Source organism: Acinonyx jubatus, chromosome A2, assembly GCF_027475565.1.
Source record: "Acinonyx jubatus isolate Ajub_Pintada_27869175 chromosome A2, VMU_Ajub_asm_v1.0, whole genome shotgun sequence".
Lineage (NCBI taxonomy): Eukaryota > Metazoa > Chordata > Mammalia > Carnivora > Felidae > Acinonyx > Acinonyx jubatus.
In genome coordinates this window covers 18,636,964-18,651,329 of record NC_069383.1, presented here as the reverse complement: position 1 = coordinate 18,651,329, position 14,366 = coordinate 18,636,964, and the positions used below count along the sequence as shown (strand labels likewise).

At 37.5% G+C, this 14,366-nt stretch overlaps 1 protein-coding gene across 8 annotated transcripts in view; it reads left to right on the top strand.

Moving 5' to 3' along the window:
* Nucleotides 1-14,366, top strand: part of CALD1 (caldesmon 1) — a 186,489-nt gene that overhangs the window by 26,384 nt on the left and 145,739 nt on the right. The gene's annotated exons all lie outside the window — the stretch shown is intronic.

Sequence of the window (14,366 nt, the reverse complement as noted above, 5' to 3'; positions counted from 1 at the left end):
TATGTGCTTGGGTTTTTTTTCTAGAGTCAAAACCCCTGAAGTATAAATCCTTTTTAAATGAAGAAAGCAGTGCCAAAAGGAATGAAACATTTTTGGTCCTTCTCCAAAACAGAGAGATAGCACTGGAACAGGAAGTGGATGATTTAAATATCCACTCGGCATCTTGGCAACATATTTATGTTTAAGGGACTTAAGGTTAAAAGGTTTTAGTCTGGCCTGGGAACGCTCTATCTTCCCCTAGGGTTTGGAGCTTTGGGGAAAACTTTTAAGCATTTATCAAATATTTGCAATTAGCCATTTTTCTGAAGCCAGATTGTTACTGGGGGAATGTCATAGGACAGTGTTTCTGGTATGGAACATACCACCATGACTCTCCTGCTTTTTATGATTATCTCTAGCAATCTAGCTTGGTATGGTGGAAAGTTGCTTTATTTTCTAAAAAGAGAGAAGAAAAATGAAGTCCCCAGTTCTTCCATATACTTCTCCCAGAGCTAGAACTACACAGAATTAACGAAGAAGCAGAATGCAAAATTGGGATTCAGTGGATTGTGTATCCTGCACCTGTTCATATCACTGTAACTTCTTTTCTTTCTTCCTTTCTTTTCCTTCTGCTTTTATTCCATTTATCTTCTTCTCCCCCACTCCCAACTTTTTTTTTTTGTTCTTTTAGGAAGTCGATGTGTTGGCTTTTTAGGTCATTTGTTGAATTTGGATTTTATTCTGTTTGAATCAGGAAGCAGTTAGAAAGTTGTGATCAAAATAATGATATGAGTTGAATCCCTGTGTTGTACACTTGAAACTGATGTAACATTGTGTGTCAACTATACTTTAAAAAAAAAAGAGCAATACAAACTGATTTAGAGTTTACATCTGGCTCCTGTGTTGAGAACAGAATAGCAGGGGAAGGCAGAAGGGACAGTGGGGGAGCTGATGTAACTGAAAGATAATGGTGACACAAACCAGGGTAGCAGTGGTGGAGATACTGAAGGCAGGCAAATTTTAGATAACGTATTTTGAATGTAGGGTGTCAGGATTTGCTAATAAATTGGAGAGTTAAAGAGAAAGGTGCAGTGGTGTGCTGGTCATTAGGGCTCCTGAAAACCTACATTTAAATTTTAGGAATTTTGTGAGCCAGCTGTTAAATATAAGCTATATTAGAAATTCTATAAACTTCTAGTGAAATGAATTATATTAAAACAAAGGTAAAAATACTAAAAATTAGAAGACATACAGATGACCAGCAGACACATGAGAAGATGTGTATCATCAATAATCATCATGGAAATGCAAATCAAAACCACAATGAGATATCACTTCACACAAATCAGAATGATATCAAGAAGACAAGAAATAACAAGTGTTGGTGAAAAATATATGGAGAAAAATGAATCCTGGTACACTGTAGGAATGTAACTCAGTGTAATCACTGAGGAAAAACAGTATGGAGGTTCATCTAAAAATTGAAACTAGACATACCATATGATATACTAATTCCACTACTGGATGTCTATCCAAAGAAAATGAAAACACTAATTCAAAGATACACATGCACCCTTATGTATTATTTATAGTAACCAAGATATGGAAGCATCCCATCGATAGATGAATGATAGATAGATAGATAGATAGATAGATAGATAGACAGATAGATAGATATTTCTTGGAATATCACTCAGCATTAAAAAAGAATGAGATCTTGCCATTTTCAACAACACAGATGGACCTAAGGGTATTACACTAAATGAAATAAGTCAGATAGAGAAAGACAAATACCATATGATTTCACTTCTGTGTGGAATCTAAAAACGAAACAAAACAAATGAAATAACAAAAACAAATAAGTACTAAAAATGTATCACTTCCTAATTATTTTGCTGCATTTTTTATGATTATTCATGCTCTTTAAGTTATTTGTATCTTTTGTATCTGTATGGTGGAACTGCTACGTAATGGCGTGCCACTGTACATCTCTTCCCAACTCAGTGTCTAATGCTGTGACGTTCGTAGTTACAAATGGATGATGATGGTAGTATTTACACAGAAAAGTTAGGCCTTCCCCTACCGCCTACCCTTCAGAGCTGAGAACCTGCTGTTACACATTTATCAGCACACCACTGGAAAGAGGAGTAAAAAATGAGCTCAAGATTTTTTGTCTAAGAAACTAGAAGAATGGAGTTTCCATTACCAGGAAAAATGTAGAAAGAGGAGTTGTAGAGAGGAAGTCAGTAGTTTGGTTTTGAACATTTTAAATTTGGCATGAACATTTTGTACCTGATTGGAAGTGTTAAGTGGGCAATTAGATATACAGTCTCAGGTTCAGGGAAGAGGTCATGGGTGAAAATAAATATTTGAGAGTCATCAGTATTTGCATGATAGTTAGTGCCAAGAGGCAAGATGAGATCAAGGCAGTGAGTTCGAGGGAGGAACACAGTCCCAGGACAATATGTGGGGCCTCCAACATTTAAAGATCAGAGTGAAGACCAACAACCAGCAGAGGAGACCAAGAACAATGGCCAATGGGAGTAGGAAGAGAACCAGGAGGGTGTGATGGGCTAGAAGCCAAGTAAAGAAAGGACTTCTACAAGGAGAAAGTGATCAACTCTGTCAAATGCTAATAGGTTAAATAAGACAGTGACTGAGAATTGGTCATTGGATTTGGCCATGTAGAACTATTGATGATCTTGAAAAGAGTCAAGAGGATGGTGGAGAAACAGCCTGATTGGCATGCATTCAAGGAAACGATGGGAGGGAAAAAGGAACAGTAAGTAGAGACAACTCTTTTCAGAATGTTGTTGAAAGAGAAGCAGAGGATTGAAATAGTTGCTGGAGAGGCCTGTGGATGGATGTGAGTGAAGGTTCCTTTTTCTTAAGATGAGGTATATTTAGGCACACTTGTGTATGAGGGGAATAATCCAATGCAGACAGATAAATTGATGATGCCGAAGAGAAGTGACAATTGCTAGAACAATGCCCTTGGGTGGTTGAGAGAAGATGGAACCCAAAGCATAACTGGAAATGTTGACTTTAGGTAGGAGCATGGACAAATAAGTCATCGTTGCATGAAGAAAGGTTATCTGGAGTCAGCTGTAGGTAGATTGGAAAATATGGTGATGGGAGTCTGCGAAATTTTCATCTAATTGCCTTCATTTTCTCAGTGAAGTAGGAAGCAAGTTTATCAGCTGAGCTTAAGAGGGAAAGAGGAGGATTGGGAGGTTTTAAGAGAAGAGAGGATGTTTGAACTTGGGAAACAGAATTACCAGGTAGCACTAAGGATCCACTTGACATTAGTGATGATGAATTTTAAGTAAAACCAGTCAGCTTAGCTGTGAGTTTTCCTCCAGCTGGGTTCAGCTGCCTGCCTGTACATGGAAAGTGCTGTTAAGAGTGATGAATCATGGGATGTCATCTGGGAAAGGAGGTGGGTGGCTGAGGTATGTTGGATGACAAGATCAGGAGAGGAGTGTAAGGAACTAAGAGGCCAGGGTATTAGAAGGATCACATACATGAATATTTGAAATTACTGAGAATTAAGGCAGACATCATATTGAAAAGAGTTACAACCAGGAGCTAAAACCTTCTAGAAATGAAGGGGAGTAATGCAGAGATCAGTAAATGACTGCAGTAAGGAGGGGTAGAGGATGATATTTTTAGAGAGAAATGAGGGATGAGAAATGGCAAAGAGGAGCAAGGAAGACAACTCCTCCACCTCCACAAAGAAAGCTCTTTTTCCAGGATTAGCTATTAGTTGAAGTTAATACTCTGGCCCTCGACTGGATAAATGACAGTCATTTATCAGCCATCCTGAGATGACCACATCCTGACCTGGTTCATGGCCCTGACCCCTCATCAAGAGGCACCAAGCAGTTGGACTAGAGTGTATGCCAGAAGTCAGATAGGCAAGAGGTTAAATGTCATGAGAGTCAGTTCAAGCCATGTATTTAATCTCTCATTGCCTGATTCCTCCCAGCCTCTAAGGGAGGAGTGGATCATACAACCTCAATCCTTTGGCCAAAGTCAATGGAGCTAGGGGTGGATGCTTAGCCCAAAGTCAACCAACTCATTAGGCCAACGGACATGGCTTGTGTGAAGAGCTCGAGCCTACCAGATTCTGTCTCTTGAGACTTTGAACTGAGAGCAATAGTTGGTAGTCAGTGGTGGGCACTGGAGCTGGGAGGTTGTGAAGTAGAGTTGAGATAAACAACAATACAAGGACATATGTAAGATGCATAAGCCAAAGCTTGAGCATGAGGGGAAAAAAAGACTCACCGATGACAGGCAACATGTGGCCTGGGAGGACAGAGTAGCCTCAGTTCCTGATTTTCTCAGTTCCTGTCCCTGCACTCATTGAAATCTTTGCATCTTACAAAAACCATCCCTGTCTTTATATTGTACCTTAAGTTGAAAGACCCTTGACTTGAAGGTGATATGAATTAAGCAGAATCTCTTATCCAGATATTCAGACAAGGGGATGAGAGAGTGTGACTAGTTCATAAATGTTTGCTGTACTCAGAAGAAGGTCAGAGGACAGTGCAAAATCATACCCCTTTGGAACAAGTGAGCAGATCTGGGATCTTGGTATTTTTTACAGTGTCTCTGTGACTTTTTTTCAGTCCAACTGTTGCACTGTTGGCTCCTGGAAGAAACACTAGCCAAAGAATCTAAAAACCTGAGTAGTGGTCTTGCCTGCACTGCTAACCGTGTGGCCTTACCCAATTTGAATTTGGATTTCTCCATGTATAAAATAGGGAGCTGATCATATAACATCTAGGTTCCCTTCAAGCCTTAAATTAAGGTGTCTGTAACTGCGTGTGCTCATTTTTGGGATTTTGGGACACTTGGTGCCCAGACCCTGGCTTTCATTCTTAGTTTTGCCTTGGTCTGGCTTTTCATTTCTTCTCCCACTGGTAGGAATGGGTCAAGACAAGTGTCAGGAGCATGGACCAGCTGTAGTACTTTTGATCAAGTTGCTGTCCAGTAGGTGACTGTGTCAACATCATGTCTAGATAAGTGATACCATGAATTCTGGACCCTCTTGGTTTCCATGCTTGCTGGCCTCTGTGAGTTAAGTGGGATATACACAGAAACAGTTGGATTTCAGCTGTACGTGTTATCTGAAAACTATTAATTTGTTTCTGTGTGAGAGAGAATGAGAAGGAGTGGGAAAGGAACATCTACTGTGGAAATATATTTATCTCTATCGTTAGTCATCCTCACAGTACAGAGCTGCTGCCTCTTTTCTCCCAGTGCTAGTGGGGCCTACAAGGGAGTTTCTCCATCATTGTTTCTGAGACTGTTTTTAAGAAAACAAGAAAAACGCTGTTTCGGATTTTGGTACACATCACTCTTGCTTTGTGAATAAAATTTACTAAACACATTGTTAGAGGTATATAGATCTAATGTACCATAACATTACTTACCTACCTGAGATCTCTCTGTGGGGCATTTGCCATTATCTTAGGTCCATGATCAGCAGCATGGTTGCTCAAATAAGCTGTTGTATTTCATCAGCTCCTGCTGAATCATCAGTATTCTTTTAATTGTTTTAGAAGGGTGTCTCTTACCATTTCTTATGGTTTATAAGAATGAGGGAATGTTTAAGCCTATGTGACCCTAGTCCAGGGTTGTACTTCAGCTTCTAGAAGCTAGGAGGGTCTAGAGTTTTGACTAAATTGAGCAAATCTAGTGAAATGGTTGAACTGAAAGATCTGGTGTTTGAAACAAATGCTTAGAAAGAATTAGAGACAGAATACTTCCCACAACTTATAAATACATAATATTCTCCAAAGAAAATCTTTCCTCCCAATAATATTTTAAAAATATATCCTCTATTTGGCATATATTCCTTTTGTGAAATATCAGTTTCTTAAGAATCTTACTTTTAATTGGCAATTGTGTTAACCAGGGTCATTCATCTGTTCTCTTCTTGACTAGATCTAGAAGATTAGTTTTTCTCAGTGCTGCTATTTCTTCTCAGCCTAGCTAAGGGTTTTGCTAATTTAATCCAGTTAGATCATTTTTTTCCAGGGGCAGTCATCCTTCAGCCCTAATACTAGATTTGTTTTTTTTTTTTTTTTTTTTTTGGAAAAGTGCAAGAGTTTATCTGCATAAATATGGACTATACAGTTTTAAAATAAAACTAAATTTCACATTAAATTGGAGTTTGTCTCTGTCTGGCCATATGTGTAATATTTCAAACCAGCAGATATATTCTTAGCACTGTACTAAGTAAGGTTGAAGAATGCAGCAGCCTGCCATGATCTTCAGCCCAAGAATCTCACAGTTTATCAATTAACAACCATATATTGATGGAAATTATTGGGGTTTTACATTTTCTACTTATTAACTTTCACATGTTGGAGAAGGTGGAGCTTGACTATATTTAGTTTGCAATTTAAAAGCTACTCCAAAATATTTGAAAGAGCTTATGATGTCATTCTTAGATCATGTGTACATTCTTAAAGCCAAAACCATTCCTGAACAGCCTCTTTCTGTTCAGCCAATTTAAGCGAGCAGTTGGCTGTTTGGTATATGTAGTATCAATTAGTTTGGAAGATTTGTGTTCATGTTTCTGCTTTGACTTAACTGGCTAGAGGATTTTTGGTCTCTAAATGAATGGGTAAAATGTAGAGAGTAAGGGCATTTTGAAGTGAACTGTACAGCCTTATGATCAATGTCTTCAACCAAGTACTAACGAAGACAATACCAGTGGTTCCAAAGCTAGTTACATTTCATTGACAATCCCATGGCTTCAGTACGTGAGGTTTCACTGAGTCAGAAGGTAGAACAATGAACTTAACTTTTTTTGAGTGTCTCTGGTGGTATCTGTTTTCTTCCTCGCTTTATAGTCATTTACCTTTTGTTTTGTAAGACCATGTTAGAGAGGTAAAGACAGAATTCATTGAATTGGATGAACTGTTGTAGAGAATATTAGTGTTATAACCCAAGTAATAAAGTGCTGTTTACATTTGCTAAAAAATTATGATTGCTTAAATTTTAGTTTTATTTATTTTTGTCTCTAGTCTTCTTATGTAGGGTAAAATTGTCAAGAGTGTGCCTCTGGAGGAGTACCAGGTAGACAAGCTTGCTGGTAGGGTTTTATATGTCAAAGAAGACTATGTCAAAAAAGATTCTGTTTAGGGGTGCCTGGGTGGCTTAGTTGGTTGACCATCCAACTCCTGATTTCAGCTCAGGTCATGATCCCAGGGTCATGGGATCAAGCCCTGAGTTGGGCTCTGCACTGAGTGTGGAGCCTGTTTAGGAGTCTCTCTCTCCCCCTCTGCCTCTCTCCCCCTCTCCCCAACTCGCACATTCACTCTCTCTCTCTCCTTCTCTCAAATTAAAAAAAAAAAAAAAAGGTTCTGTTTAACAAATAGGTAATAGTCTTTACAGATAGACATGTACCTTCTTGAACTGGTTAGAAAGGACTTTTTTCTTTATTTGCTCTTTTTGACCACTGACATTTCTTTTTTTTTTTATTTTTTAACTTTCTATTTTGAAATAATTATAGATTAGCAGGAAGTTGTAAAAATAGCACAGAGAGATCCAAGAGCCCTTCACCCACTTTCCCCCCAAGATAACATCTTATGTAACTACAGTATAGGATCAAAACCCAAGAAATTGAGATTGGTACAATCCACAGAACTTATTCAGGTAGGAAGGACTTTTTAAGACAAAAAGTAATTCGGAACAACCAAAGCCTTCCTCTAGAACCTGTCCCTTTTACAGAAAAGTACTTAACTATTTGTTATTTACTGAGGTCTTCATACTTTGTAGAGGCAAACTCACTTAAAAAAGAGTTGACCTCCTTTTAAAAGTTACATTTCTCCTAAGAGATTATCTTCATAAAGCTCTACCTGTTAAGGACAGAATAAAGTTATTGTTTTCATTTTATGAGGTATACAAAAGCTGAATGGTAAAACCATATGGGAAGGCAGAAATCAGTTGGCACAAAGTATTTAGAAAGTGAAACAGGAATTCTCTTACTCATTCCATTATGTAAGGGGCTTTTCAAGATAGAAGACATTGTCTTTTATTTCCCCATATAGGAATTGCCTGAAAAGTCACAGGTATGTTGGCAACAAGATTGGAATTTTCAAACAATAGATTTCCTCATGGTAAAGTTCAGCCTATTTAGCTATAACCTCATCTGTAATGAAGCCATAGGTGTTTACCCTTGTTTCTTGGTTAACTGTTTCTGAGTTGTATATACATAGGTCACATTCCTTGTAGAAGGAGGCAACATCACAGAGTTAAGCTGTTTTGTTTTGCTTTTACTCACAGTATACTTATACTCTTCTGAGAATAAAGACCAAAATATTCTGAGAAGAACACATGATTTTACTTTTCAAGATTTGTATTTTATTTGAAATGAATTTAGTTTTCAGGGATAAGGATGGAACACCATAAATGTGGAGATACTTTCCCCTAAGGTCACTAGTAAAACTGATACTATCTAGAATAGACTGAAGACGGACTTGAAGTTTCAATAGAATTTCATCCAGCATACTTTTTGTTTTTTAGATTTTAATACTGGTTGGTAAATGAAAAAGTAAACTTCTTTCTGATAACTAATTATTGCAGAAGACTTCTACTTAAAACATAGATACATTTTATTCATATGCTTCCCTGTTTTTGAAGGGTTCAGTGTTTATTTGAGGGAGGTTCATGTCAATTATCTAATCAGAAGCAGACCCGAGACTCTGCCAGAGATATTTTGGAATGTATAGTCTACTTCAAAGGAAGGTTCCATGTCTCCTTACCCAGATGAACCCAATTTTTCAAAGTGAAGAGCAAGGTAATTAGATTTTCTTTTTTCAAGAGCAAAAATTATTTTTAGACTGAATTTAATGGGTCATATTTCTCTTCTCAGTAAATCTTAACAATTATCACCCTACTCTGGAAAATGTAACTCAATGACCCACCACTGTGCCAAAGCCTCTGTGGGTCACCACAGAAACAGGTCAAATGGCAGCCATACTCCAAGAGGCCACTGGACACAATATGAAGTTGATGTCTGTGACTGACTCCAAGATTTAAACCAAGCAGTCAACTGGTGGCAGTAGTCCACATGCCAATATACTTGTTTTTTGTAACAGAAAACTTCAGGAGGAAAAAACAAGAGATTGGGTGCCAGGGTTATGTGGTAGAGATTTCGATCATCTTCAGTTACTGAGGAAAATCCAAACTGGCCACCCTACAGAGTGTCTTTCCTTAGAAGGAAAGACAGTAAATCCAGATCCAAAATCCCAAACCAAACCAATTCTCCTCCTCTCCTCTGTGAGCTCTTCTGATTTTGCACAAGAGCAAGAGGGAACCGAGGACAAGGAATCTGACCAGATGGAGTAGTAACCCCAGGTGAGGCCCAAGAGAAAGAACCAAAGGCCTAGAGTAAAGAAGAAACTTGAACGATTCTCTCTGGGAAATTTAGAAGGACTCTCCACTCCATTCCACCCTCTCCTACTCAGCCACCTCAAGTCTCAGTGTAGATATCACTTCCTCAGGAAAGCTGAACAGACTCAAGTTGGGCTAATTACCCTTCTCTATGTTCTGACAATCCCCGATACTTTCTCTAGAGCAAAGTTATCATACCACATTGTGATATTTAATTTTTATGTTTCTACTAGACCGTAAACTTAGTAGGACTGGGACAGTGTCTCTTATGTTTATAATTTTATCCTCTTTGCATAGCACTATGTCTAGCACATAGTAAATACTTTCCATAAATGTGTTGTGTTGAGTTGATGTCATGAGGCCAAAATGACATCCATATCCTTTAGTGTTTGGGATACTCCAGATTGCTTCATAAAAGTGTTTAAATCCCTTCACAACCTTAACCAGGTCCAGTAGTATTGAAATAATCTCTACCAAGTTTTGGAAAATTTAGTCAACATCTAAGAAGCCATTGTAAAGATCACTGTAGTACCCTGTGATGACTACACATAAAACACATGGTTTTAAAGGAGGGATTCAGATAGCCATGAAAATACACACTAGCCTATAAACTCACACCCTAAAAGAGAACAGAAACTGAATAATGGATCTAATGAAAATCAGACCTGGTCTTAAATTTTTGTTCATGTGCTTTCCCCGCAACCCCAACACTCACTTCATTTTGATACGCATGAGAATTTGGATCTAAGAGGGAATTTTTAGTTCATGTATATGCATATGGTAACCAGAGGCTTCTAAGACATACTCTAAATGTAATTACTGTTGAGGGTGGTCTGTCTACACTGTAATAAGATTAAACTAATTCATCTGATGGTCTTGACACTGTGTAGATAGACAATGACCTGAAAGTTATGAATAGAACTGCCCCTTATGCTATTTTATTCCCAAGTCTGTTGGTTTCTATGGGAAAATATTAGGTTCTATGTTGTTGAAAATGGAAGCAATGAGATCTAGGAGAAATCTGGCACAGGTAGAAGTGGGTAGGGCACATTTAATCTTCCAGATAAAAATGCTTCTGGGCTTAAAGACTGCTGAAAGATATCTAAATGTTGGGTGATCTTACCCAGATACCATTATAGGACATAAAAATATTAGAAGAAAGATTGTAGTGCAGGGAGAAAAATCACTGCTACTCCAGGAACACTTGACCACATTATCCACTAGAAAGGTTTAGATGATTCGCAGGTCTACCTTGAACCCTTAGTAATTAGTATAATTTAAAATGAGATTCTCTGTAGACACTAGATGTCTTAGTTGCCCAATTAAAAAAATACATCTGTATGTTATTCTGCAATATCGGCTAAATATTTTTTCCTGGGAGGTAGGGTAGGAGAAAGCTGGGGTTAATGGAGAATTGTACAAGTTTTGAATTTAAAATATGTATTAGCATTTCTATTATTTTAAAAATCTATAAAAAAGACTAATAGTGTAACATGTGAATAAGGGGATACATTCCTTAGAAAATTTAAATGGTGACACGAAACCACAATGACCAGTAGAAGGGAGGGAAAGAGGAAAGCAGTGCAAACTATTTTCTTGCCTTTAGTCACTAGAATGTAGTTGTTTTCTATTAATCTTAGACTATACTTTAATCAATTTAAATATAAAACTAAGGCTAAGCAATTGTTAGCATTATGATTACAAAGTGTAAATGTTGTATACGTTAACAATGTGAAAAAACAATAGTGATATTTTAAAATAGAGAAGGGAAGAACTGTAAGAAAAAAATCTAAGTGTGCAAATTTCCCTGTGTTTTATAATAGTAGAGAGTCAGGTCATGTCTAACAATGACATCTGTAGTTTAAACAACAAAAATTTCAACCCCTGTCTGTTTTTCTATTCGTCCATCCACCCATCCATCCATCCACCATCATTTCCATGTTTCCTTCAAAGATTTAGCAATTAACTCCTAAAAAAAAAAAATAAATAAAATAGGTAGACTGTGGCACACTGAGCTCTCCTATTGACCAGACACATATTATAGGGAAGGTTCTAAGCCATTACTGAAACTGTTGAGACTAAAGTCACAAAATAACTGCCACCTTTGTGACTTTTCACCAAGTTCTTGCTCAAGGTGGTGCCAGTTCTTGGGCAGCTTTCATTTATTTTTGCACAGAAATGTTTGTTGAAGTTATGTATTGAAGGGAAGTCAGAATCGTTCATTGTTAGAATTTTCTGTTTAATGAGGTGCCATTAGCTACCTTTACTTTGTCAATGTCTGGGCCCAAAGTGATGTTTTCTAGGTATGTGGTAATATATCTTCTAGCTTTGTACTGACAATTAATTTATTTGGTGAATAATGAGCAATTGAAATGAAGAGAGACTTTCTAGAATTTCTAGAATCATGTGTCTGAACAAGACATCAATTTGATCAATTCACTTGTCAAGCTTACTGCACAGCATGATATAAGAAGACATTTAGTAGATTGGCCAAGGTTTTATTCTTCAGTTGAATGTCATAATATAATGGTTTTCATAAGAAACTTGACAAAATTTAACGTTACAAATTTTTAAATTTGTATTGGGATGCTGTACGTGTTCAGCAATTGTTATATGAATGAATGCTAACACCCACTATAAATATTTTCTGACATTGATACATCCTTATATAAAAGTATTTCAAATTTCTAAAACATCTCCTCTTACCATCTGCTTTTCAAACTTCCTCTCCAAATCCTAAAACAAATCGTTCTACTTCATTTGAAGAGAAATAGGTATGGCATTTTACTCAACTTTCTGTTTGTGATATAGTTAGTTGGGTCCGTCTCCCTGACTATACCTGTATGTTCTTTTGAAAGCAAAGACTATGCCTTAATTAACCTTTGTTTTCCTCCCTGACCAGTGACTAACTAGTACAGTACTTTACACATGATAGCTCTATACCCAACTCAATAATTGTAGAGTGGCCTTGAGGTGAAATTGGTGGGTAGGTCTATAAAAAACTACGTATGTTAATAGGCCTTTGGTGAGGATCAAAAATGATCATGAAGGTGAAAGAAATTTTGACACTGTCACACTCTAAACCACTGTTAGTGGTTATTAGCACACCCATCCGGAAGTTGGAAAGGTACCGACTTTGGAGCCCCCTTAAGCAAAAATTCTAGAGAGCTTCCATTCATCCTATTTGTCCATTATCATTCACCAAATAAATTGATCTCCCCTGGAATAGTACCTCTACTGTGGGTCATCCTGCTTACCCCACCTGTCCCCTCATTGACCTTCCTTAAAATTCCAGAGTTGCTGAAGCCTTGGGAAATATTTATTTTTACTATTCCTCTCCTGTATATACATAGACATCATCTCAGAAGTCAAATCTGTGTAGTTTTTTGTTGAAAAGTTGTTTATGAGAACAAAATGAAACAAGTAGCTAAGGCCTTAACCCCTCAGTAGAGTGGATACAATATCTAGATATTTGCATGTTTCACTGATTCTTTTTGACCATAATAACCAAAGGGCAGCAAACATCTGCATGAAAAGCAAAAAATTCAGCCCCTTAGATGACTGATTCCAAATAGTCAAACACTGAGTATCGTGTCATCCACATCTGGTTGATAGAATGTGGATTTACCCCTTTTTATCCAGATGGCTTCAGCCATATAGATAAAGCATGGAGACTTTCCCACATTTTACATGGTACTTGGTGTTGTAGAATTCAGCTTTTGTGCTGATCTTTTCCTCTCTTCTTGCTTTTGCCTGGATCTCATTAGAAACCATTAGTGATGTAATACTAAACCTATGGAATCTTAAACATGCTTTTAAAATCCGTGGAATAAAGATGTCTCCTACCAAACCAAAAATGCAGTGGGAATAGACAAAGTTACATTTCTTTAAGAAAAAAATGACTCATTTCATAGTTTCCAAACTGTTTTGACTGAAGCTTCTCAAAATAAACTTTCTGCAATATGCAGCCTTTGATGTCTGACTTTGAAAAAAAAATCATTTCTCAAAGATACAATTCAATCCTTTTTGGGTGTTCATGTATTTTTGCAGATTAACCTACTTTTATTTCAACCAGTGAATGACACAATATTAAATAGCCATCAGACTAAGAAAGAAAAGTATGTTTGAAGTGGTCTTAACTCCTACATAAACCAAATATAAAGAACATGCTGTATGATTTGTTAAATTACCACAAAAATAGAATTTCCAGAACATTACCAGAAGGGGGATTTGGTCCATTAAGAATAACAAAACAGTTTAGATGTCATGCAAGTGGAAGATTAGGAGTGCAGTTAAGCTTAGTAATGATATTTTTGATTCACAGGTTATTTCCTAGGCAACATTTTTAATTTTTCACAGTCTTGAACCTTAATCCTCAAAGGGTAATTCAACTTTTAGAGCTTACATACTGCAATTTGTTTGGGGTGGCAATTTGCCATTGACTTGCCTCCAGGTTCTTTTGTACTCTTCTAGCTGGGGGACTTAAAGGTGGTCATTTCTTAACTCTAGGTCTATGTATGGCCACTGAAACAACTGGTTTCCAATCAAATCTTTTAAAAATCTAAACAACCAGTTTTTGTGCAGTTGGTCAGATTGATTTAAGGTATCAGTTGTTTCTGTTCAAACAACAGTGAATGAAATAATTGAGTAACTGAACAACCTTTTCTCTCTTCCTTCCCTTTCTCCCTTCTCTTCCCTTCCTTTCCTTCCTTCCTTCCTTCCTTCCTTCCTTCCTTCCTTCCTTCCTTCCTTCCATCCTTCCTTCCTTTGTCCCTCCCTCCCTCCCTCCCTCCTTCCCTCCCTCTTTTCTTTCTTCCTTTCTTCCTTCCTTCCCCCTTCCTTCCTTCCTTCCTTCCTTCCTTCCTTCCTTCCTTCCTTCCTTCCTTCCTCTCTCCCTCCCTCCTCCTCGCTTCCTCTCTCTCTCCCTCCCTTCTTTCCTCTCTCTCTCTTCCTCTTTCTGAGAGTGTCCCTTTGGA